The following is a 27,432-nucleotide window of genomic DNA, read 5'->3' as shown; positions in this document are numbered from 1 at the left end:
TCAGCATTCGGCTTGCTTTGCATGTAATAGCGGTGGCCCATACATCTCAACAGCTGCAGCCACTGTTTCAGCATTCGGCTTGCTTTGCATGTAATAGCGGTGGCCCATACATCTCAACAGCTCCTGCAAGTAGGAAACTGAGGGGTTCAATCGTTCTAACTGATACTTACGGAGCCATATTATTCCTATATCTTAGTGTTCGTTTTTTATATGCAAGTGTGTATAGCAGGAATGGTGCCTTGGAGATCTATGGGCATCGCTTATAATCTATGGAGATTATGGCCTGAGACCATTTTGGTTAACTAGACAGCATGCACAAAATCCATGTGCCAGACAATGGTGTGACATGAACAGTGATAGATAGTATTTGACATCAACAGTGTGAACATGAACACTCTGAATGTAGATAGAATTTAGACATAACAATCAAAATTGGAAGTCATTACAAAAATAAGTCATTCCTGAAATTTGAATAATATTTATCTTAATTACTCAATTTAAATTTAATTTACAAAATATTTTGTCTGGATTATTTTTCTGGAAGAGAAACCATATGGAGCTTCATTTGAAATTTTCAAGCTATAAAAAAATTTGTCATCGAAAAACATAAAAATTATGTAAAACTAATTTTATATTTTTTAATTTATATACAGTTTGAGTGAACCCAATCACTAAAAACATATCTTTCCTCCTAAAATATCACAGATTCAAAGCCTCCTCAAAAAACCACAAATTCAAAACCAGATAAAATATATTATATATACCTTGTAAAAACAAGGGATATTATTCAACTTAATTACAAAACTTAAACATCATACTTATCCTAAAATTATTATAACTGTTTACATGCTTTTCACGACTTTAATCACATACCATAGTTAAACATAAAAGCCACCACATTATTCACATAACAGTTGACATAGTTCAGCATGCCTTCACAACACTGGAGATATTCCAACTGTGTTCATATTTGTCACTAATCCTGAAGATTCATATGACTTTAATTACAGTTCTCAGACCCTCGCCTTTAAGCATGTGATCAAATGCCTTGTTGATGTTAGCAAAAGAAACTTTGTCTGTAATAAATTTATCCAGTTCAAGCTCCTGCAAATTTAACATTCAAGGAAGGAGAGATTAAAACCGTAATTATAACTCTAATTAGATATGATAAACATAGATTGCTCCCGTCATGGTACGGACAAATAAAAAAATAGCTAGGAAATATGACCACACAGTATTATCTACAATTATGGTTTGAATAAGCTGTTACAACTATGTTATGAAGTCTTACCCCATTCAAATACATCTCTACAAGACCTGGCAAATCAGTACGGGGAAGAAGGCTCCTTTCAACGTTTTCTCGCTCAGAAAATTTATAGATTCGTTTTAAAGACTGCGTCTGAACGAGGGACCCCTGTTAAAACGGCTACACCCCAACCCTGCAAAAACAGAACTCTGATATCAAACATATGCATTGCCTGCATTTTCTTGATTAAATCGAAGCAATCAGTTTAAAGCTACAGCTTAGAATTGAAATGATTGATGTATCTTAAACCAAAGGAAACCAAGAGCTAGTACATCATGGCAGCATTCCAAAGCTTGAACCATGGCCTTAATTAAATCGAAGCAATCAGTTTAAAGCTACAGCATAGAATTGAAATGATTGAAGTATCTTAAACCAAAGGAAACCAAGAGCTAGTACATCATGGCAGCATTCCAAAGCTTGAACCATTGCCTCAATACTCCCTGTGCATTCGATGCTGCAGTCTACCCCTCCATCAGTTTTTTCCGCAATTACCTGTAAACATTTTTTATAAATGTTTGGAAATTAAGAGTCTACACTGCTTTGAATTAATGGTGAATGAGTGCACTCCATGCGAAAACTTAAAATCTCCCCCACCTAAGTACTAAAGCACCACAGTAGTCAAAAGCAACCAATACTCTAAAGTACCACACTAGTCAAAAGCAACCAATACTCTGAACTGGGAGAGAGTTTGATGATCATTTTGGGCAGCTCAACGTACCTGCTGAATAGGTTTTTCGTACTCTTTAGGGTTTATAAATTCCGTTACTCCAAATTGTTTTGCTGAGAAAGGAAAGATTACAAGAAAGGGTTAAAAAGGCAGTTCTACAAGTCAACATATGTACACAGATTCTCCAATAATGGATTTGGGAAATATACAATTACCTCGTTCATATCTCTCATTATTGAAATCGATTCCAATTATTCGAGCAGCTCCTGCAATTCTTGCACCTTCACAAGCCTGCGTAGTTAAACTCGGGTCAGAAGGCTAACATATAATTAAACTCTACCCTCATCATATTGGTCCCAATGAAAATGCAGGTAGGGGAAGTGAACAGAATAGTCCCTAGAAAAAGGTTTGAGGACTTTAAAACTGCAACATATACTAATATGCATACAGTGGAACATAAAGAGGGCACTTGTTATTAGTACTTACAGCAAGCCCAACAGCCCCCAGGCCAAATACTGCTACTATCGAACCCTTCTTGGGTTTGCCTGCGTTCAAAGTAGCACCCATCCCTGATTCCACAACAGAGAAGAATTTTAGACAACAATTCCAGTCAAAGAAACCATTATGAATGCTTTTATAATTATTAACAGTACAGCCAGCAAAAGTCCTCGCAATTGACATGCCCACTCTGTAAAACACTATACATTGTCAACGAGGTCAATTATTTCATTTCTTCAGTCAAACTTAATATATTATCATCTCAAAATTACTTATAAAATCTTCTACAATTCAGGAAAGTAGGTTTTGCATTAATGGCAGGCTGCATACAGACTTGGAGTCCCTCTGCATTGAGTAAAATTCTGTTTTGATAGGAGATCCAAGGGCAATATAGGCCTTGCGGGGCAGCGGGTGTTTAGAGATGAGCATGGTAACATTCCAGGGAGGTTAGACAAGTTTTGGAATAGAAAACCTATCAAGGAAGCAGAGATAACTTATAAAATCTTCTACAATTCAGGAAAGTAGTTTTTGCATTAATGGCAGGCTGCATCCAGACTTGGAGTCCCTCTGCATTGAGTAAATTCTGTTTTGATAGGAGATCCAAGGGCAATATAGGCCTTGCGGGGCAGGGGGTCTTTAGAGATGAGCATGGTAACATTCCAGGGAGGTTAGACAAGTTTTGGAATAGAAAACCTAACACGTAAGCAGAGATAACTTATAAAATCTTCTACAATTCAGGAAAGTAGTTTTTGCATTAATGGCAGGCTGCATCCAGACTTGGAGTCCCTCTGCATTGAGTAAATTCTGTTTTGATAGGAGATCCAAGGGCAATATAGGCCTTGCGGGGCAGGGGGTGTTTAGAGAGGAGCATGGTAACATTCCAGGGAGGTTAGACAAGTTTTGGAATAGAAAACCTAACAAGTAAGCAGAGATAACTTATAAAATCTTCTACAATTCAGGAAAGTAGTTTTTGCATTAATGGCAGGCTGCATCCAGACTTGGAGTCCCTCTGCATTGAGTAAATTCTGTTTTGATAGGAGATCCAAGGGCAATATAGGCCTTGCGGGGCAGGGGGTGTTTAGAGAGGAGCATGGTAACATTCCAGGGAGGTTAGACAAGTTTTGGAATAGAAAACCTAACAAGTAAGCAGAGATAACTTATAAAATCTTCTACAATTCAGGAAAGTAGTTTTTGCATTAATGGCAGGCTGCATCCAGACTTGGAGTCCCTCTGCATTGAGTAAATTCTGTTTTGATAGGAGATCCAAGGGCAATATAGGCCTTGCGGGGCAGGGGGTGTTTAGAGAGGAGCATGGTAACATTCCAGGGAGGTTAGACAAGTTTTGGAATAGAAAACCTAACAAGTAAGCAGAGATAGAGCATATCCTAGGGCAAGATATGCTCGCACAGTCTGGCAGAGAGCTTCGTATTTGGGTATAACATAGGAAAGAATAAGAAAAGACAAACGTCCTTTTCCATTGATAGAAAAAACGGTAGAAAATCTAGAAGTCTATGTTAGACCATATCAAATGGGAAAATCTCCCAGGTAAATGCAAAATGGTTAGCAAGGCGTTTTGTATATGAGAAGCAAAAGAATTTATTTATCTCCATGGATGGGGGTTCATAAGATGGCAGATAAGTTAGTGCACTAGGCAGTTTTAATTAATTTTGTCCAAGTCTTATACTTACAGTAAAGAGTTGAACTTAATTGGATTGTAGATTTAGGAAATATTTCTGAATCTAATGGATATAAATAAGGACAATGTTTTAATTTCATTTCTGTTTATCAAATTCCAAATATTCTCAAAATCTACAATTGAAATAATATTAGCTAAAGTAAAACGGAAACGAAAAATTATACTCTCCAACTTACTAAGCCAAGGGTAACCTAATAAGGAAAAGCCCTAGAAAGTAACGTTTAATATCATATGGACAGAATCATAAATAAAGTCTTGCAGTTTGTTTTCATAAAAGGAGAGGTACTGACATTTGCAAACGCCAATCTGCTTGGGATTTTCTATACAATATATGTAACTGCTTAGTGAATATGGACAGTTATAGTCCTTGAAACTTGTCATGGTAGATATGTACATGAAGATAATTTAAAATGGAAAACAGATGATTAGAAAAAAGATCCAGAAGTAAATTACCTATAGGGACACCACAGCTTAAAACACAAACTTTGTCAAGAGGTGCCTTGGGATTAATTTTGGCAACACAGCCTGCATGCGCAACAGTGTATTCGCTGAAAGTGGACGTACCAAGGAAGTGGTAAATTGGTTTCCCATTGATGGAAAACCTTGAATTTCCATCACTCATCATAACTCCTCTTTCAGTGTCAATTCTTAGCAGATCACACATGTTGCTCTCTTCTGACTTACAGTGCTTGCATTCTTTGCATTCGCCAGTGAATACAGGAAGGACACAATCACCCACCTTGAGTTCAGTTACCCCTTCTCCAACACTCTCAACAACTCTGTATTAAAAAATGGCCAGCAATTAATCAGAAAGAAAATTTTCCCATAATTTCAAAATTAATCTATTACTGCATTTCTGATTGAATAATTATTTCAAAATAATCTATTACTACATTTGTAATTGAATAATTAATTTCAAAACATAATTTGGTGTGTTAAAACAGAGTGGATACCCAGCTGCTTCATGTCCAAAGATGCGGGGAAAGATAGGAGTGTGGCCCTGCAACCAAACAGTAATAGACATTTTAGTACTAAGAAAATTGAATTGCACTAAGAAAACAATCTAATGAAGAGCCTCGATGGGATGATGTTTTAACCTCAAAACTACTAATCATTAATCATTTAGAACAGTGAAAAAAACATGCAAGGACTAATCCTCTATTGTTTAAAAGATTTATGGTTAAGATGATCTAAATAATCATAAATCCATCATATGTTTTTAATTTTAAATAGAACCTTCCCTTTTCTTGATACATCTCCTAGTTAAATCAAAGTTAGATGGAGCAATTCTTGTTTCTCATATTATTTATAATTTACCTCTGCTTGCCAGAAAACAAGATCTGTATGGCATAGGGAAGTATAATGCACTTTGATTCGGACTTCCATTGCTTTTGGAGGTGCCACTTGCACTTCTTCAATCTTCAGAGGCTGGCTTGGCCCCCAAGCAACAGCAGCTATAACAAAAATCAAATTAAAAATATCAGATTTTAACATCGCAACTTTACCCGGTAACCAATGGCAACAATAAAAAGCATTACTCTATATTGGTTAACATAACTCCATCTACACAAACAAAGGTTAGGCTATTGGTTAACATAAATCCATCTACACAAACAAAGGTTTTTAGGTTTTCATGGAAACAAAATTTTACTCTATAACCCATCAATATCAACATTGTGTTAGTTATTGGCACTACAATTTTTTGCGTTATGGAACAATCTAGATTTATCTTCATAAACTTAAGTTAGTATATTTTATTATTTATTTCTTATAAGAGTTGGTATGAAAATATATTGTCACTCCACAACCAATTAATCATTATGTTATAAAAATACACTATTTTATTTTTACTTAGTCTAACAATTAGTCTAGATCTATTTTCACAAATCTTTATTGGTTAATTTTACAACCAACCAACCACTATGTCCATAAGAGGTACTATTCCATTATGGCAAATAACCAATCAATCATGATGATGTTAGTAAGAAACACTATATTTTAAGTAACCAACCATTATGTTAGCAAGAGGTATTAATCCATTCTAGCTGATAACCAATCAACCATCATGTTAACTAGAGGCAATAATCCATTCTAGCTGGGCTTCCCTGGTGGTCTAAGGACCATCCTAAATCCATCCTCACAGACTTAGGAGACAATCAATCAATGATTATGTTAACAAGAGACACTACTACATTTAGATGAATCAGCAATTTTGTTTCCAAGAAGCACTACTCTATTTTGACTCACAACTAATAGGTAAAGGCACTACTCCCTTTAGAATTCCCTATTGGTTTAAGGATCATCCTAGATGCGTCAAACCAACCAACTATACTATTTCATTGAGTCTAGAGGTGTTCTCCCGCCAGTATGATGGAGATGTTGTAGCATAATATAATGTAATGTTTACAATTTCAAAATAAAATAAAAATAAAAAATATAATGTTTATGTCAAAATACCAGCCTAGATGCATCAAGCCAACCAATTATACTACTTTTTTGAGTCTAGAGGTGCTCTCCAACCACTATGGTAGAGATGTTGTAATATAATGTAATGTAATCTCCTATAAACATTTTTATTTGGTCAAAATAAAATAAAAATATTAAACACTTTTACATGGTAAAAAAAAAATTATTCATGATTTAAAATAAAAATAAAAAGAAATTTAAACTAAGGTAAACTTGATTTGGTCAAGTTACTGGTGATTTTAGAGCTCTAGATTTATGAAAACTGATGGTATTGACTTATGTTATTCATGTGAAATATAATCTATTTAAAAAAAAAAATTAAACCAACCAAGATCTACCTTAACTTCAAATCTAACAAACTCAAATAAAAACCAAATCTCTCTTAATGTAATCTCTTTCATTGTAGTCATTCAACCATTATATTAATCCAATATTATTCAATATTAAATATTATATATTGGTAAAATTCACTACTTCATTTTGACTTTCCTCTTAATTTAAAAACGAACCTTTACTGCATTCTTGATGGTCTGCTCACCTGAAGACAAGCGAGATCTATCTTCAAAAACTTACCATCGTTTATTTCATTATTATTATGGTCATAGCATTACATGACAACCTCGACAGCAACTCTTGATGCAATTATGATATTTCGAGGTTTATATTGTAGAGCGAACCAATCTTCGAAACAATTCTAAGATATTGAATTGTAAGATAGTGAATTTTCCTGCAGGGGTAAAGGTAAATCCATGTATTTATGAACCACTTATGCTTTTTCTAATGGCGATTCAGACAAAAGTAGCATCTGTATAATTGGAACCATATTATGTCTCTGACACAGAAATTACCCTTATATGCATTCGCTGTGCTGAACACTGAAAATAGATTATCATTATCTTACTAAATATAACGTATGAAGTCTTTTAGATAGTGCAGAATCATATTACCTTTGCATGTAATAACTTTTCCTTCAGTAGAGCTACCCATTTTACTTGAAGGAACGACCTGATCCTCTAGTGGTTTCTTGGAAGCTTGGGCGCTGAAAATGGATTCAACAAATAAATTGGATTACAATTTTGTAGTGGTTTCTGGTAAACTTGAGCACTGAAAATGGATTCAGCAAATAAATTGGACTACAATTTTGTATTTGAGTAAATGTTATATAGTTTAGAAGCAAATAAATTGGACTACAGTTTTGTATTTGAGTAAATGTTATATAGTTTAAAATATTTTCAGAATCTACAATCGAAATACAAATAACTTTACTAATTACCTTTGCATTTTACAACTTTGCCTGCAGTATAGCTTGGTGTTTTCCTTAAAAGATCGATCTCTCCAAATAATCTAAAGTAGATGCAACACTGAAAAATGGGTTATTATTCCCTTTACAAACAAAATGAATTTAGAAACTGGGCACTCATATTTACTCTTGCTTGCGAGAACTTGCCCTGCAGTAAAGATTGCTGATTCCCTTGAAGGGTGGATCTCCCCAAACGATCTCTTGTGTTAAACACTGAGAATGGATTGAAACACTGAAAGTGAGTTACTAATCTCTTGCTAAACAAATCTTATGAATAAATTCATTCATTAAAAATTTATATCATATGAATAAATGCCATATAAAATTAGTTATGATTTTTTTGGGATGTGGTATTGATAATCCATGGTATTGGCCCATAGTATTATAAGAAAATCTATTAACAAATTAATAATCTCCATCATAAAATGTCCCTGAATAGTGAAGAATCTTGTTACATATTTTTTTAAATGTATATATGTTCTATTTATATATTAATTTTTTATCATTAATAAGAATAATAATTCAAACTTAAGTTATAGTTTAATTAATTCTTATAAGTTTTTTAGTTTTAGCAACTTGAGATGCATGATAAAGTAAGTGTTTTAATTCTTATTATGGATTATCAATGCTACATCACCAAGAAAACATAACTCATTTCATATTATACATGTCCATGTGACATTTTTTTTAAATAATCAATTTAATTAAAAAAGTATAAATGGTATAATTACTTTTGAGATAAATCTCCACTTTTAATTCGCCATTACTACTAAACATATTATAAAATAATCTATAGAAATTAAAATTAATTTTTGAAAATTTCAATTCAAAATAAATACATTTATTAACATAATTAAACTGCTTTTGAATATTTTATATGAAGTAAAATAGATCATTCCACTATATCATATAAAATTACACATAATGTTATTATCAAATATCCACATATTGTGAATTATAAATACAAGTAAAATCAAAACATTGTATTTATGTAGGTAAACTAATTTGTATGGTTTGTTTTTAGTGGATTTTTTTTTTTTTTTTTTTTTTTTATTATCAAGATATAAAATTACATTCTACATATATATGTCTAGTTTTTATTCATCTTGTAGATATGTTAAAAAATGGTAAAAAATCATCCAAAATTTGTTAAAAAATAGATATCCACATCAATTCTGTAATCTATCCAAAAAGTAGAATAACATAAAATGTGTTGATATAAAAAAGAAACATATAAGTGATGCTTTAGTTTGTTATATATAACCACTTTTAAATTCCATAGCAAAAAGTCTAAACATTTGGTGCATGTAGTGCTTCTGAACCCCAAGAATGAAAAGTATATGATAATACTCATGGAATCTACTATTTTGAGAATCTAAGATCATCCAGATCCCATGACCCAGCCTAAGGCCCTCCTTATAGAGGGATTCTACTCAGTTGTTGGCTTCCCTATAAACATGAGAAATCATGAACATGTTAAATTAATCTTTTAATTCAATTATCTCATTGACGAGAGGTGATTTGATTAAGAAAAATAGTTTTGTTATGCTAAAATTCCCTTTCAGACTATATTAAATATGCTTGAGCATTTGTGAGATTGTTTGAAAGTTAAAACATGGGTTTTTGAGTGTTTTTATGTAATTTTTAAGTGCAAATTTATATAAACAAATTACTGAACAACAACAAATAATAGACATTAACATCACAATAAATAGTATCACAACAACACATGATAAAGGAGTTCACCCTTCTTGGGCTATGTCTCCTTGGTCCAACTTCCAATGGCTTGGTCCTCTCTATTATGCTCAAAAGTGTGAATACATCAATTTAAAATGCTCAGAATACTTTGAAACTTGTTCCAATCGCTCCAAAATGCCAAAAAATGCCTGTGTAGCCTCTTTATGCTCTTGATTTGGTCAAAAACTAAAGAAGTTATGGCATTTCCCAATATTCTGCTAATCACACCGCAAATTCCCCAAAATCCGACATCGTCCTACAATTTCGCCTTCCAAGTGCGCTAACAGAGCGACAATTTCGCCGAAAACTGGGTGAAATTATCGAACATTTAAAAATACCACTAACACTTTATTTCCGAAAATTTAGGCCACGAGCCCGGGGCCTAAGGCCAACGGCCCACCCCCGCCAGCCATGGCCCCACTCCACCTCCGTCGCAGTAGTCACATGGCAAGTTAGGTAATCGGGGACTGGGCCAGCTCGCCCTCCAAACTCCGCACCAACACATTTTAAATAAATCACGAAGTCATATATGGTTAAGCGACAATGTATGTGGTGCAATCATATTGGCTTTGGACTAGAGTTGGGAGGTTGCGGGTTTGACCCTCGCTACCTTCGCGCGTACTATTACAATTTGTTTGGTGATTGCTCGGGCTGCCATGTGGCAGCCTCCAACTGGGCCACATGTCAGCCCGTGGTTGGCCACCCCACCAACCAATCAAAACCACACAAATTCAACCAATGAAATGAAGCCACTTGTCACCTAGTGATCCATCAAGGAGCCCATTAACCAAGTCAACATCCACATAAACTGCCCAGTCAGCACCATGTCAACAATATAGACTGTTGATTGGGTTGTTCTTTTTTCTTGAAAAGTCACATGTTTGAGAAAGTGAACAAAACTCGTTTCTGGAGTCATACGGAGTCTGTTTTGCGCAATATGATTTGCGTCAAATTCAGGATGACGAGCACTACGTGGTCGTCTAGGTTCCACACCAATCCTACAACTTTGAATTCTGAGCTATTTTTTTGAGCACTCGATGATTCCTCTCCATTGGAAGTCTTTTGGACCCCAAAAGATCACTTTCAGTTGTCCAACAAGTGAGGGTACAGTTCCCTCACCTTTCCAATCTTGATCAATTCATCACTGACTTGGAACTTGTGATTTACAAGATGCTTGTTGTGCCTTACTTTGTACTTGCCTTTTCTCTTTTCAAGTTGATCTTGCATTGTTTGATGTACCATTTGGAGTCGTTCAATGAACTCTTTGGCTTTGTCCATATTACTATCAGTAACAACATCCTTCTTACCAAGATGATACAACACATTATGATGCAAATGGTAAACAAAATCCTCTATTTGATTCCCTTGACTCAAGCTTGAATGTACATCTTGAAAGTATGTTTTTTTCTTAACATAACTTTCATGCAAAACAAAATGATGCTTGAGGAAAGTAGTTATACAAACCATAGGCCTAGAAAGTACATCAAAAAGTTGTCGTGTATTCCTTTCTTATTCCTTTTGACCAAGTTGAATAGTAGAAGAAAACCCATCCAATGAAAGTGCCTTTGTTGCTGCAAATTAATCACTGCACTATTGAAAAGTTATGAATGAAATGAAATGGGATTACCATGTTACATAAGGATTGTGCCCATGGTATAGTCGCACACATCAACCTAAAACTCAAATAACTTTTTCAAGTATAGAAGAGCAAGTATAAAGGCTAAATTTATCTTTTGTCTTAAACCATCAAATGTCTCTTGTCGTTTGCCTCCCCACTGGAAGACCTTTTGCACAACTGGCAAAGAATGAAAATGAGCTACAATAGAAGAAAAATTAACAAAATATTTCCTGCAACATTGGGTTACTCCCAAAAAACCTCTTATCCAAATGACTATCTTGAGCATTGACCAATCCATAATGGCATCAATCTTGGAGAGGTCTAGCTTCAGCTCACCTTCTCCAATATTATGGCCCAAGTTCATCAAAGAAGTTTTATCCAACATATACTTTGACATCTTCAATAACAAATGTTTTTAACATACGACATCAAGTATTTTTGTTTTCACACATAACATATTTATAATGAAATTTTCTGAAAACGAAAATGTCATGCAAGTAAACTATCATGTCTAGAAATGGCTTCAATACTTCATTCATCATATGCATGAAAGTAGTAGGAGTATGGAAAAGACCAAAAAACATAACAAGCCTTGCTTGTTTTTGAATGTCTTCTTCCATATGTCTCCCTCAACAACTCTACTTTGATGATAGCTACTTCTTGAGTCCCATTCAATGAAATGCTCTCCAATCTTCTTGGGCACCAAAACAATAGGTGCATCACATGGTGAAGGAGATGGTCAGATGATCCTTTTGTTCAAAAATCCTTGGATTTGCTTTGTTATTTCTTCACTTTCCCTTCTTGACATCCAGTGTATGTCAATGTTAGGAAGAATACACTTTTGCTACAATGGTATTTCATGTTGGATTCTCTTATTGGAAGGAAATCCCTTTGCTTTCTGAAACACCTCATCATTATGGCTAAAAACATCAACCAAATCAGTTTTCAATTTTGAATTATAACCATCGAACGCTTCATAATCAACATAAACATTGGGTTTAATCATAAGAAGCACTAAATTCTTGCTTGAATTTACTAGTCTTTGGAATTGCCCTACATTAACTAATGAAAGATTTAGTTTCTTCGAATGACCTCTCACAATATACTCCACACCATATTTGAAGAAGTGGTACTTGTTTTCATTACGATAGAAGATTGCTTTTCTACCATAGAGGTAAGGACTACCCAGAACAATTCTTGACATATCAAGCAGTACAACATCTAATTTAACTTCATCAATGAAGTTTGTTGTGATTTCAAACCGAAGAATACATTTTCTTGTAACTTGTATGTTTGTGTCCTTGAATATCCAACTCAATGGATATGGCTTGGGATGTAAAAGGGTTTCAAGATTGAGTTTCTTGACTAAGTCATCAGATATCAAGTTGGCTTGAGACCCACTATTAAAAAGTGTGTTAATTTTTGTATGTTTTGAGATTACCCTCACATGAAATCATTCAATCCTTGTTTATTCATTTGGAGTGCTAGTGTGACAATTTGATATACTAGTGCTAGCAATGGATTCTTTTTCTTTTACACCCATGGTTGTAATTTTAGTTTCATCACCCGAATCGGATCCCAAATCCTCTTGAATGATGGCAACTATCTTTTCTTTTCTTTTGTTGTTGAATTTCTTAGGCCACATCTCGGGATGAAGATTCCAACAATGAGCTTCATCGTGACCCTCTTTGGTACAATGTTTACATATTGTTTTCTCTCCTTTCTTTTTAATGGATGCATTTTTCTTTCCTTTCAAATCCTTTTCTTTTTCTTTACCCTTAAATGGATTTTTACTACCCTATTCTGGAGTGTTTTTCCCTCTTACCTCAAGATGAGTGGCTTGCACACACATGTCATCTAGATTATTTGGATTAAACACAAGGATTGTATGCCTAAGGTAACTTTGTAAACCCCCTATGTACTTCAACAACGTGTCTTGTGATTGCAAATCTACACCTAACATTAGAGACATTTTTCTGAATTCTTGGGTGTAATATCGCACGTTTTAACCTTTAAGTTTTCTAAAGTTCTGCCAATTCACGATGGGTTTTTACATATAAACTAGAGGGTAGAATTGTCTTTCAATTGCAGCAATGAAATCAAACCAAGAAATTGAGATCTTACCATGTTTTTTTATCTCCTCTTGTGTCTTTGATTCCCACCATACTAATGTTGCATCCTCCATTCTCAAGGAAGCCAATTGAACCTTTATATCATCCTCAGAAGGTTTTGAATTCTGCAATAGATCTCCAACTGACGAATCCAATTATCAAGCTTCTCTACATTCACTTCACCATTATACATGGGCAGTTCAAATTTAACATCAAGTTTTAACAAGGGTGATTTTCCAATTCATTTTGAGGTATGTTGATGAGTATGAGTAAGGGTTGTGTTAGCGGAAGGGGGTGAAGATGCATGTGAAAAAGAAGAACAAGAAGATGGTGGAAAGGGTGGAGATTTACCTCCTCCTGAAGAACCTTCTCCTTGGGGAGGTTTGGAGCTTTCACCATGTATTCTAGTATTCCTCTCTTCATAGAGGACCTTCACCATCTTTGTCATATCAAAGAAAGCCTTCCTAAAGACCTTCTCATCCTCTGTCATTGTAGGCTCTCCTTCATGAGACATGCTCATTGGTGCCTCAACTGCAACTTGAGGAAGAACTGGTGCTAAATATTGTGGCAACCTTGCCCTTCTTCCCTTTGACCTAGCTTCGGGGCTTTCAAACAGTTTCCCTTCTCCTCTTTTGAGTTTTAACCTTGTAAGCATGACATAAACTTGCAAACAGTTAAATCCTTCTTGCACAAATAAAACCAAGAGCTTTGATACCAAACTTGATCTGATTAAGAAAATTAGTTTTCTTGTGCTAAAATTTCCTTGCAAGTTATATTAAATATGCTTGAGGATTTTTGAGATTGTTTGCAAGTTAAAACATGGGTTTTTGAGTGTTTTTATGTAATTTGTAAGTACAAATTTAGATAAACAATTGACTGAACATTAGCAAATGATAGACATTAACATCACCATAAACAGTATCACAAAAACACATTATAAAGGAGTTCACCCCTCTTGGGCTACGTCTCCTTGGTCCAGCTTCCAATGGCTTGGTCCTCTCTATTATGCTCAAAAGTGTGAATACATCAGTTTACAATGCTCAAAATGCTCTGAAACTTGTTCCAATGGCTCCAGAATGCCCAAAAATGATTGTGCAACTTCTTTCTGCTCTTGATTTGGTCAAAAAATGAAGAAGTTATGGTTTTTCCCAATCTTCTACTAATCGCACCAGAAATTCCCCAAAATTCGGCATCATCCTACAATTTCGCCCGCCAAGGGCACTAACGGAGCAACAATTTTGCCGAAAGTTGGGCAAAATTGTCAGACAGTTAAAAATATCACTAACAATTAATTTCTGAAAATTTAGGCCACTTGCCTAGCGGCTAAGGCCAATGGCCCGCCCCCACCGATCACGCCCCCATTCTACCTCCATCATAGTGGTCACATGGGCAGTTACGTAATTGCGGGCTAGCCGAAACCTCTGAACTCTACGCCAACACATTTTAAATAAATTGCGAAGTCATATATGGTTAAGTGGCAACGTGTGTGGTGCAATGGTATCGACTTTGCATTAGAGTTGGGAGGTTGCACATTCCACCTCTGATGCCTCCGCCAGGACCATTACAATTTTTTTGGTGGCCTCCCGGGCTACCACATTGCGGCCTCTAGCTAGGCCACGTGTCCGCCTGTGGTTGGCCATCCCACCGACCAATCAAAACCACACAAATTCAACCAATGAAACAAAGCCACTTGTCATGTATTGACCAAGTCAACGTCCACATAACCTGCCCAGTCAGTGCCAAGTTAGCAATACAGACTGTTGACTGTGTTGTACTTTTTTTTAAATTCACATGTTTGGGAAAGTAAACAGAACTCGTTTTTGGTGTCATACGAAGTCCGTTTTGCGCGAAACAAGTTGCAAATAAGGATGACGAGAACTACGTGGTCTTCCAAGTTCCACATGAATCCGATAACTTTGAATTTTGAACTATTTTTTTTAGCACCTAATCAAGAGGCAAAATCCCCAAACAATGATATATGATTACTTCAATGACCCAATTGATAACCAACATTGGATCTCCAAAAACGTACGAAGAATGAAGATCTTTTTCAAGGAAAAAAGTAGGAGCTACAAAGCCATTAATTTTGAAACCTTATTTGAACCTTCACCCAATCCTATTTTGATATGGAAAAAATGCGACTCTTTCAAAAACAAAAATGGACCTCGCCCACAATGTCTCAACTCACCTAGGGCTGCCCCATCAAAAATATCCAATGGCCTAGACTTATCAATCCATGGTTTGAGGTTTGGGAAAATAGTCTAATATAACAAGTGATTGAGCTATGGTGATCTCCAGAGGTGTTAAATGATCATTAAGAATGAATTTTTTCATGTTGAGACCTGGAAATGCATCAGCATCATGACATCAATCTTTCATCAAAGGTTAGACTTAAAGCAGCAAATAGAATCAGCTTCATATCTCAAAGAATATGAACACAAGAGCAGTTTCTGTCAAGTCACGCCATCAAGTTATTGTATCCCATTTAACCATATGCCATCAAGGCAAGACCACAGGTAGTAAGAGATCTGGAATATCAATCTAACACTTGTACTCCTCATATCAGCGTTATCGTGTTATTTGTGACCAATGAGATCAAATTAGGTCAAACAACAAGAGTGTCAATCACTCTTTCCATGTGCTTTCATCATGTTTATTGTAAGCATTACCAGTAGACTTATGTAGGATTCAATGAACTATCCTTCTATGCCAAGTATCATTTTCTAGAGCCAAGGTGCTAGCCTTCTTTAGGATCAAGCTATCCAATCAATAGATCATAGATGTTAGCCGAACATCAAGTGTATCAATGTATCACCATTACATAGCCTCATTGAATTCAATAAGATCAAATTGTTCAATACCAAGTGCATCTTTTCATCATAGGAAACATAGATCCAAGTCACTTTCATATACATGTATGAGCCAATAAAGAAAGAGGAATTCTCATCCAACCTTAGGGCTTATCAAGTCAATAGCTGAAACACAACATACCATGCATACCTTGTAGTATTCAAATACCAGAGAATCTGCTTATTAGTCATAGGCTTCTTGAAGTACTTTGTCATCTTCTCATCAAGTATCTCTTTACCTCTTTCAATATCTGCATCTCAAAAGGATCCTCAAGAAGGACCTACTCATCAGATCTCATCATGGAGGTTAGAAACATCCATATACTCAAATACTTATGTAAAAATAAACATAATCATCAGATCTATAAGAAAGAAAAACATAAGTCAAGAAATACTTATCTTCAATGAGAGGTGATCCTCTCCCTCTTGAATCAATATTTAAGAGCCACCAATGTCCATGGTCCATATACCAATGTTGTCTTCAAGTATCTAACTAGATCTACTAAGGATTATCCCATCTGGAACTTCATCTAATCTTCCATGAGTGCTTGAGCATCTTCTGAACATAGATCATGCTGAAGTTTCATACATCAAATCTGAAGACTTTTCCATATAAATTATTTAAATTAGAAAATATATATATATATATATATATATATATATATATATATATATATATATATATATATATATATATATATATATATATATATATCTTACAATAAAATAAAATGTATACATGATATTTTATGCCTTTTGGTTTTTTTATTGAGGAATTTAGACTAGAAGTATAATGTTAGAGGTTTTTTCCATGTAAATAATTTGAATTGGATAACAAAACCAAAGAAATAAGAAAAAGTCTAAAACATTACAACAATTTATTAACTATGCTAGATCTATCAATCAACTTGTTTGGTATTAGGTACATCACCTTCATCATCAAACGTAGAGAAATTGAGTTCTTCCAACTTCGTTTCCAGGATTGATACTCTATCAAGCAACTTCCTTATATGTCTATGCATTTTGACAATGCAAAAGAGGATTCCTTCTTGGGTTTCTGAGCATTCTACTAAAAAAATTTCCATGCTTGCTTTTAACTTCTAATAAATGTCCATATTCTACATGTATCTTTTTTATCTAGTCATAAAATTCGCAGTGTTTTGTACCCATCAATCAACATCTTCTTTAATATCTACCTCAAGGATGCATCATTGTTCAATTATAGTCTCCCATCTTGCATTTGCAATTTTCCTATGAATTTGAGGAGTGGACCTAACATTATTGTTGCTATAATCTCTAATGAGAGATGGGCCAGTGAGATGGAGGGGATTCACTAGGTTTGTCTCCATAATGGTTGATAGGGTATTGATCTAGAGCATAGGAGGGAAAGAGTGGAAATAAAAATCTAGAGGGAAGTTTGATAGAGGCACTGGGGAAGGGGACAAAGAGAAAAAACATTGAAAGGTGAGGAAGAGAGTGAAATATTCTACCTTGAAAACACCATAAAAGGCTCCCAAGGGACCACAACTGATAGAATACAAGGAAAAAATATATAGAGTAAGATATCACAGAAACAAGAAAATAATATTCGGAAACAATCTGGAAGATAGAGTCAGGTCTAGAAAGGGAGGGATAACACCTTGAAAAAATCCAAAAACTAGAAGAAACTTTTAAATAAATAGTGATAATACTACTAAAGAAGGGAGAAATGACTAAGAATAACAACTCGATAAAATATTGTGAAGTAGACCTAAACCTTAGACCATAGTTGTGAAGCTTGGACTTGAAATTTGGTGCATTTACCTTATATGACCACCCTATGGATGTCCTTAAATACCAAGAAGAAGGAAATTTCCTCATTCTCTCTTCTTCTAACCATTATCTAACTAAAGGAACATTGCTTCTAGGAGTGCTTCCAGCTTAAGAAATAAAAGATATCTACGTAAACTATGAAGTTTTGAATGAAAGAGAAGCCTTCATTCTTGAAACATCAACCAAAATATATGTAAATATTCCTATTAACCAAAACATGGGAAGATTTCTTATTATATTTATACATAAAGTTCTTAGTTTAGCTACAAGAACTCCTCCCATTTATATAAATTTATTTTGAATAAGTGCATTAGCTATAAATGATGAACCTAGGATGAGCTAGCCACTTCCTTCAACCACAAATCCACTAGCTAGATCCTATGTTAATATTCTTTGTGTGCATGATGAGGTATTGAATTCCCAAGCCAAGTTCATACAAGCAGCAACATCCACTACCTATGCTCATCACATCCCATTAATGTGGCAATATCAATCATGAAATTCACCCACTAAAAAAACATAATTTAACATTTTAATTTATATTTTCCTATATTAAAAGGACAAAAACATACAATTAAAAAATAAAAAATACATAATAAAAATAAAACTAAACAAAATCACATATAAATCATTAGATTAAAAAGGTTTATACATAATAAAAATAAAACTAAACAAAATCACATATAAATCATTAGATTAAAAAGGTTATTTGTAATTGGCATGTAAGTAAAGGACTAGTGATGCAAGAGAATTAATCAAATTCCATTTTGAACTCTACAAGGTCAAAATAATTTACTAGAGGAGTTGACTCCTCAATCTTAGTGTTTTGTTGTGTGTAGATTAGGGGAATTTAGTTTAATTTTCCATGTAAGCTTTATTAACAGTATTTTTTATTTATTAAGAAAAATGTTTAAAGCTTGATCTCAAGCTAAATCTAGCTCCTTTGATCCTATTTTTAAGGATCTAGATGTAGCCGATGTATTTTTTAATCAAGCCTCGAATTGATGGAAGGATTGGAGTGTCGTGTGCAGGAATAAGAGTGTAGCTTAGCCTGTTGATTGAAGTTTTATGAATCCCTTGCACAAGTTATCACCTTTTTTTTAGGGTTCTTGGAATCTTTGTAGAATTATTTTAAATTGACGTATGAAATTAGATTGCAGTAGCATAGGGGAGATATTCCTTTATTTTTGAGATCGACAGGAATTCCTCACAGACCAGAGTTTCTTCTGTGTGTGTGTTTTTTTTGAATCAAGAAGTAGTTTCAATGTGTGGGTTTTAGTTTCATCTATCAATCAAAGTGGATGGTTTTTTTTCCAACCTTCCATCACAATTTTGTAGTCAAAAGTGATTACCCAAATCTCCACGTAAAGTTTGTAGAGTGGGATAACTCCCGACATCGATAGGGAACCCACAAGGTGGGCCCTGTTATCACCCCAAGAAACTCTCCTAGGTTATATCTCGGAGATGCTCGGGAACATTACAAACTCAACAAAATGTTGGAAATGGATGAATGGAAGGAATGATGCTTGTTCAAGCCAGATAACCACTTCTACTATGCTTAACTCCAGACATGGGTGAACACCCCCAGACTACAAGGCTTTAGACCACCAATTACTCACAGTTTGAGGATTAGGTGTACATGGAGAATACTGACCACACCAGCAGATGCACAAGACCATGTGATGGCCGGCTGCAACTAGTAAAGAGGTCTGCAAATCTATTTCCTAATGCACAGACAGGATGACAGCTCTCTGGCACTAAGTAAACAGAAACCTGCATAACACATTCAATGATACATACTAGACTTCAACACAGAGGTGGGATGACAGCCCCTCTAATGCTAAATATCAAGAGCACATGAACAAATGCATAACAGGCACAACCTAGAATAGAGTAGAAATGGAAAGTGAGCAATTAACAACAAAAGAAGCTTGTATTAGCTGAAAATGAAGACTAGACGCTGCAAGTATCAAAGTAGTTACAATCTCCAGAAGTTGAACCTTACATCAAAACAACAACCATCAACCATGATTACATCTATGTTCTGGGTATATATAGAGTTTGATTACAAAGATATGCTACTGTTCTATGCGTGGAAGGGTCATAATGGACCACCAACCGCTTTAACTCTATGATGACGTCTCTGCTACATTTACTTCCTTCAATGAATTAATTTGACATTCTTTGGTGCTCTGTTGTACTCCTCGAGCAAGTGGAGTGTCATAAAGGAGGAAATCCCTTAACTGTTGGATGTGCTGATCTACCCGAGTCTTGTCCTTTCCCTTCTCGGCCATCCTGTTTGTTGAATGCAGTGGTTGAAGAGTAACTGCGCGGAGTGGTGAACACTAGCCACCTTTGTCCTTTCGGGAATATGGAATGGCTATGTTGCGTTGTCTATGCTCCTTGATCACTCCTGTTGCGGGCTGCATCATGTTGTGTTGTCACCTTTCCACTTCCAACCTTCTGCATCTGTCTCTCGGCCTCTTTTAGGTGATGGGATGGCTATTCGGGCCTTTGTGATCTCTTGAAATTTTTAATAATGATTGTTTTCTGTTGTGTACAGAAAATGTTGTAACGCTAAGAAATCCCGCCCATTCTGCTTCTTTCGGACTTCAAAAAGTCCACAAACATGATTAATTCCTTTATTGGGTCCACCCTTTAGGTTGTTGTCGCATATCACAGCCAACCAGTTCCCTCGCTTCCCTTTGTATTTTCATTTATCTAACGAAAATATACCAAATACATTGAAAACGGCTTGTGCGCAGACTTGAAATTTTATAAGAAATCATTTGTAGTGCCATCGGTTCCGGCCCATCAAGTCGCATGCATGTATATGTAAAGGCCCTGCCCCTTTGGTTTCTGTCGATAGCGATCCGGCGATGTAACGTGGGTCGTCGATCTGCGCGCGCAATTAACTGTCCACATTTAATCACCGATCGCAATCACTCCTCCTTCCTGGTCTGTGTTGATTTGCCTTCGCCGATGCAACCTGCCGATCCGATCATCGGCGATTGCTGATCAGCGATGTCTTGTGCCCCTCTGTAAGTCCTCCTTTGGTTTTTTGCCTATAGCGATATTGTTGTGGACCCGATAGGCATTGTAACATGGTTTAATAGCAATATCACATTCGATAGGGGCAATCGGTAATCGACCATCGGCAATGTTATAGACATGACTTATAAAAGGCCTCCTGAAAGCTGCGATTGCTAATTGCGATTGTGACGTGGCATGTGGACCTTCCTGATATTTTAATAAGCAAAAATTCATCGCATTTTGGTCTCTCTTCCTCCCGAAAGCTGCGATTGCGATTGCGATAGGATATGGCTGTCTACTAAACGAAGCAGCCCCCGTTTATGCCTTGGACCCTTTTGAGCACAACCAAGCAGACCAAGCCTGTCTCTGACCATAGAAAATCCTCGTTGTATAGCAGAGCTAACACTGGCTCCTTCTGGGGATGAGATCCTCCCTGTGAGGTCTCAAGAACTTTTAGATCAATGCCCTTCCTGTGAAAAACAAATTAGAAAAATTTCCTAGTGTTCCATTAGGCATGGAGTCTACTTTGCTTACACTAAACTGATAAACAAAATATTTACAACTTTAAGGTCAAAAGACCTTAAACCACATAAATTTTCAGAAAACTCACATTAACTGGGCCATCAAAAACTGCTTCTCCTTCCATGCTTTTCAGCATAAAGGTATTGTTCCCTTGAATTTGAGAAATGATAAAAGGCCCTATCCAGAAAGCATCAAATTTCCCATGGTTGCCTTTCTTTTCTTTCAGTGCATCCCACTTCAGAATCAAGTCTCCAACCTAAAAATTATCTGTTTTTGTCCTCTTGTCAAAAGCTTCCTTGATCTTCTTCTAATGTGCTGCTGCCTTTTCAACCAGCTGTTCTCTGATTTGATGTACCTCTACTAGATCAGTGATCCTTTTTCCCATGTCTTCATCCTCATTTTTTTCTCGCTGTAGGAACTTTGCCACAGGGAGAGTTAACTGAATTGGGAACACAGCCTCAGTGCCATATACCAGCTTGAATGGAGAATTCCCTGTGGACTTCTTGATGGTCACTCTGTCGGCCCATAGTGCATATTTGAGCTTAGAATCCCAATTCTTTTTATTGTCTTCCAGCAACTTTTTTATTTCTTTTTCAATTAGAGGAAGGAGCATAGGATTTATTGGCCTCAACTTTTGTTTGAAAGGTATGGTGTCTTTCTCTAAAGGGATTTTATGCGGGATGACCTTTTTATCATATGTTTTCAGGTCGCTATATTCCCAGGCAAAGACATCAGCAAATTGCTTCATTAAATTGCAGTATTCAACACTTTGGTCAGCAGACAGATGAGTGGACAGATTCATGTATCTAGGCTGACTTGGACTCCCTATATCATGCTTACAAACTGTAGATTGATCTTCTTTTTGGGCAGCTTTATAGAGCACGTCATTTTGGTCAAACAGTCTTTCTAGAGGAATTAGACCTTTAGGAATATGATTGTTGTGAATCTGCACAATGTTATCTTTGCCAATTTTATTTCTAAGATGAGATCGAGGGCTTTCTTCCAAGGCTTCATTCTCTTGGTCGATTTGTATTTCAGAAAATTCATCAATGACTTACAAGAACCTATTCTCTTCATCATCATCTTCAAAAACTTTCCAATGCTGGACATTATCAGGCAAGGATGGTCTGTACTTCATTTGGACTTCATAAACTAGTCTGGGAGGCATGGGAGGGATAAACATGCTAGCAGACATAGCAAGGGAATCAACAAGCTGATTTTTGGCTCTAGGGATATATGAAATATAGAAATTATCAAAGGAATCTTTGAGTCTCCATACCTCATCTCTGTATGCTTTCAGCCTTAGATGCTTTGCTTGAAATGTTATGTTTACTTGTTGAATGATCAAATCAGCATCTCTGAACACCTTTATGCTTCTGATTCCTCTGTCTTTAGCTACGTTAAGGCCCAATATCAGAGCCTCGTATTCTGCTATGTTATTAGTGACTTGAAAAGACAACTTAAAAGACAGATGTGTGCTTTTTTGTTCTGGAGATATCAGCACCACCCCTACTCCTGCGGTCTCCCTGGAACATGCTCCATGAAAAAACATCTCCCAAACTTGACTTCCTTGCTCTTCCTCGGCCTGAACAATTGCTTTCTTGAGCTGCAATGAGGCCTTCTGAGATTCTTCCATTTGGAGAATACATGCTCCAAAATCGATGTCCATAGCATAAATGGGATGATTAGAAGGATTCTTCTCATCACTGATGATGTATTCCAGTTGTGCTTCTCTGTACAATCTCCTACTTTCTCCTCCAAAAACTGGGACAGTGGCATAAGACAAATCATTCTGCAATGTCCCACCTAGTCTCTTAATCCACCCTCTAGACAACAACATGCCAAACTTGGGAGGGACATCTGCTACCACAATATCCATCATCAGACTCTTCATGGGCAGTTGAGTTAGGGTAATGGCTAAATATTTAATCAACCCCAGACATTTCACCTTTCTTGAATCAAATGAGAATAAATCATGATATGGTCTGGTGATGTCAAGGCCTAACTCTTCCATGACAGCTTTAGGCATCAGATTGTGGCTGGCCCCTGTATCTAGCAGGAAGTTGTGGAGGATTTTGTCATGAATGGTCAAGGAGACATAAAATGATGGAGAATTATCATCAGCAGGTTCGGTCATTGGGCTAAGCACAACTGCAGGCCTATCATCTTGCAAATTGACAGAGTCAGTGGAGGTTTGTGTGGTTTTCAGCTCAAGAGCTTCAAGGATAGGCTTTCTAAACACTTCACTCTTTACCAACTCTACCAGAGGCACAAATATTTTTAACTTCTGGACTTCTGATTCAAAGCTGAAAGAGGGAGGTAACTTGTCAGAACCTCTTACCTCTTGAACTGGTGTTTTGAGGATGACTGGATCAGCTGCTAGTCTTCTCTGCCTGATATTTTGTGACTCTATTTGGACAAAAAATCTTTGGGTAGGATTCTCCTTGACATTTTTTGCATTTGACCTCATATTATATCTTTGCTGCTCCTCAGTTTGTAGAACAGCCTCTCTGTCCCACCTTTGACTGTCTTGTTCCTCCAACAAAGATTTTTCGTATGCATCCAATGTTAAAAAGGCATCACTACCTTTATCTTCCATACAGTGAATTTCATCCTCATCTTCAATCTGTTCCTCCTCCATGACTACATTTTGGAAAGGAGATTTAACTCTTTGATCCTCGTTAGTTTCTTTACCCTTCTGAATGATTTTCATTTGCTCATTTGCTCTCCTAAATGGATTTGGGTTTCTTGGAGCAAATGTGTTTGGAAACCTTGTCTTCCCAGAGTTCTGCTCAACCTCCAGCTTAGATATTTTAGCAGCCAATGACTCGATCATCTTAGTCATTTTATCAAATTTGGGATCGGAAGGTGAGGCAGAGGAAGAAGATGCCTCACCTCTCTGCCTCCTCCTATCAGCATGACTCCTGAGCTTTTCTGCAGCCATAATGTTAGATTCTACCTCTAGTGCTGCATCTTGCATTTCAGCTAGGGTAGCACATCTTCTTTCTCTCAACAGCAAGCAGAAATCAGAGTCAAAGGCATTGACATAGGTAAGTTTGGCAGAGGTGGGGGTAGGCTTTACTTTAGCTAGTATCTTATTATACATACAATTGAATCTTTTATTAAAATCAGGTAATGATTCGCCATTTTCCCTCTTCAGGTTACCAAACTCAGTATGGTAATACAACAAGTCCTTCTTACCTCCCCAATTCTTCAAAAATGCTTCATCTAAGGCTTCAATGTCAGCAATAGATCCAGGGGGCAATTCTCTGAACCACTTTCTAGCCTCTCCATCAAGGCTCTGGACAAAAACTCTCATCCACGCGTCATTTTCACTGATGTCTAAGTTATCAACATAGCTATAAAAAGATTCAAGGTGCTCTTTAGCTGTTACTCCTTCTGTACCAGTGAACTTAGGCATATATTTTTGATACTATCCTGCGGGCATGGCATTCAAAGGAACAGGCAAGACCAGGGGTCCATACCTAGCATCTACAATTCTTTTTATCTTCATAGGTGCTTGCTGGCCTACCATGACTGGGGTATGCGGATGGATACTGGTAGGTTGAGTAGTATAGGAAAATGCAATGGATGACAGAGACACAGGGATGTTAGGGACCATATGGGATGCTTTCTTTGGACTGAGATCCAAAGGGGAACTAAGCAGATAAGGAGCTTTATAAATCTCTGTAGGTATTTCCTCACTAGCAATACTAGGCTTCAAATCTTCAAACTGTGTATTCTCAACCTAAAACTCCTCATGCAGAGACAAATAAGATTTCTTGGGCTTACCTGATCCTGATGCTCCTTTCTGTGATGTTTTCTTCGGGTTAACAATCTTCTCAGGGTCAGGCACTGGAACAGCTGGTGATTTCTGAGGATTTCTTCGAGTGTGTCTCACGAACTGAGCCAGGACTGAAATGTGGAGTCGCCAAAGGTTGGTCTTCCTCCAGTGGAGTTGCCAGATAGATGATTACAACCAGAAATGTGCCCAGACTTTGTCTATCATCAAAATCTGGAACTGTGTCGTTCTCCCAGGGAAGCTGAGCTTCAATCTCCTCTCCCCGGCAACGATGCCAATTAATGTTATCACCCCAAGAAACTCTCCTAGGTTGTATCTCAAAGATGCTCGGGAACATTACAAACTCAACAAAATGTTGGAAATGGGTGAATGGAAGGAATGATGCCTGTTCAAGCCAGATAACCACTTCTACTATGCTTAACTCCAAACATGGGTGAACACCCCCAGACTACAAGGCTTTAGACCACCGATTAATCACAGTTTGAGGATTAGGTGTACATGGAGAATGCTGACCACACCAGCAGATGCACAAGACCATGTGATGGCCGGTTGCAACCAGTAAAGAGGTCTCAAAATCTATTTCCAAATGCACAGACAGGATGCCAACTCTTTGGCACTAAGTAAACATAAACCTGCATAACACATTCAATGATACATACTAGACTTCAACACAGAGGTAGGATGATAGCCCCTCTAATGCTAAATATCAAGAGCACATGAACAAATGCATAACAGGCACAGCCTGGAACAGAGTAGAAATAGAAAGTGAGCAATTAACAGCAAAAGAAGCTTGTATTAGTTGAAAATGAAGACCAGACACTACAAGTATCAAAGTAGTTACAGTCTCCAGAAGTTGAACCTTACATCAAAACAACAACCATCAACCCTGATTGCATCTGTGTTCTGGGTATATATAGAGTTTGATTACAAAGATATGATGTTGTTCTATGTGTGGAGGGGTCATAATGGACCACCAACTGCTTTAACTCTCTGATGGCGTCTCTGCTACAATATGCTTGCTTCAATGAATTAATTTGACATTCTCTGGTGCTCTGTTGTACTCCTCGAGCAGGTGGAGTGTCGTAAAGGAGGAAATCCCTTAACTGCTGGATGTGCTGATCTGCCCGAGTCTTGTCCTTCCCCTTCTCAACCATCCTATTTGTTGAATGCAGTGGTTGAAGAGAAACTGCGCGGAGTGGTGAACACTGGCCACCTTCGTCCATTCGGGAATATGAAATGGCTATGTTGCGCTGTCTATGCTCCTTGATCACTCCTGTTGTAGGCTGCATCATGTTGTGCTGTCGCCTTTCCACTTCCAACCTTCTGTCTCTGTCTCTCAGCCTCTTTTAGGTGATGGGATGGCTATTCGGGCCTTTGTGATCTCTTGAAAATGTTTAATAATGATTGTTTTCTGTTGTGTACAGAAAATGCTATAACGCTGAGAAATCTCGCCCATTCTACTTCTTTCGGACTTCAAAAGTCCACAAACATGATTAATTCCTTTATCGGGTCCGCCCTTCAGGTTGCTGTCGCATATCGCAGCTGACCGGTTCCCTCGCTTCCCTTTGTATTTTCATTTATCTAATGAAAATATACCAAATACATTGAAAACGGCTTGTGCGCGGACTTGAAATTTTATAAGAAATCATTTGTAGTGCCATCGGGTCCGGCCCATCGGGTCACATGCATGTATATGTAAAGGCCCTGCCCCTTTGGTTTCTGCCGATAGCGATCCGGCGATGTAACGTGGGCCATCGATCTGCGCGCACGATCAACGGTCCACATTTAATCGTCGATCGCAATCGCTCCTCCTTCCTGGTCTGTGCCGATTTGCCTCCGCCGATGCGACCCGCCGATCCGATCATCGGCGATCGCTGATCGGTGGTGTCTTGTGCCCCTCCGTAAGTCCTCCTTTGGTTTTTTGCTGATAGCGATATTGTTGTGGACCCGACAGGCATTGTAACATGGTTTAATAGCAATATCGCATCCGATAGGGGCAATCGGTAATCGGCCAT

General features: G+C 36.9%; 1 pseudogene across 1 annotated transcript; it reads right to left on the bottom strand.

Annotated features, from left to right (window-relative positions):
* On the bottom strand, positions 1 to 27,432 carry LOC149140875 (alcohol dehydrogenase-like; annotated as a pseudogene). Its single transcript, XR_016265078.1, has 14 exons — positions 27,187 to 27,432; positions 8,081 to 8,146; positions 7,907 to 7,977; positions 7,581 to 7,672; positions 5,485 to 5,621; positions 5,121 to 5,167; positions 4,621 to 4,946; positions 2,460 to 2,542; positions 2,189 to 2,264; positions 2,025 to 2,086; positions 1,703 to 1,798; positions 1,333 to 1,439; positions 1,009 to 1,104; positions 1 to 123 (listed from the first exon to the last, which is right to left on the bottom strand). The product of XR_016265078.1 is annotated as an alcohol dehydrogenase-like (transcript).

Source organism: Pinus tabuliformis, chromosome X (genome assembly GCF_031772625.1).
Source record: "Pinus tabuliformis cultivar Carrire ecotype Pingquan chromosome X, CPIR1, whole genome shotgun sequence".
Classification (NCBI taxonomy): domain Eukaryota; kingdom Viridiplantae; phylum Streptophyta; class Pinopsida; order Pinales; family Pinaceae; genus Pinus; species Pinus tabuliformis.
Note: the sequence above shows the minus strand (reverse complement) of the source record. Positions and strands in the feature narration are given on the sequence as shown.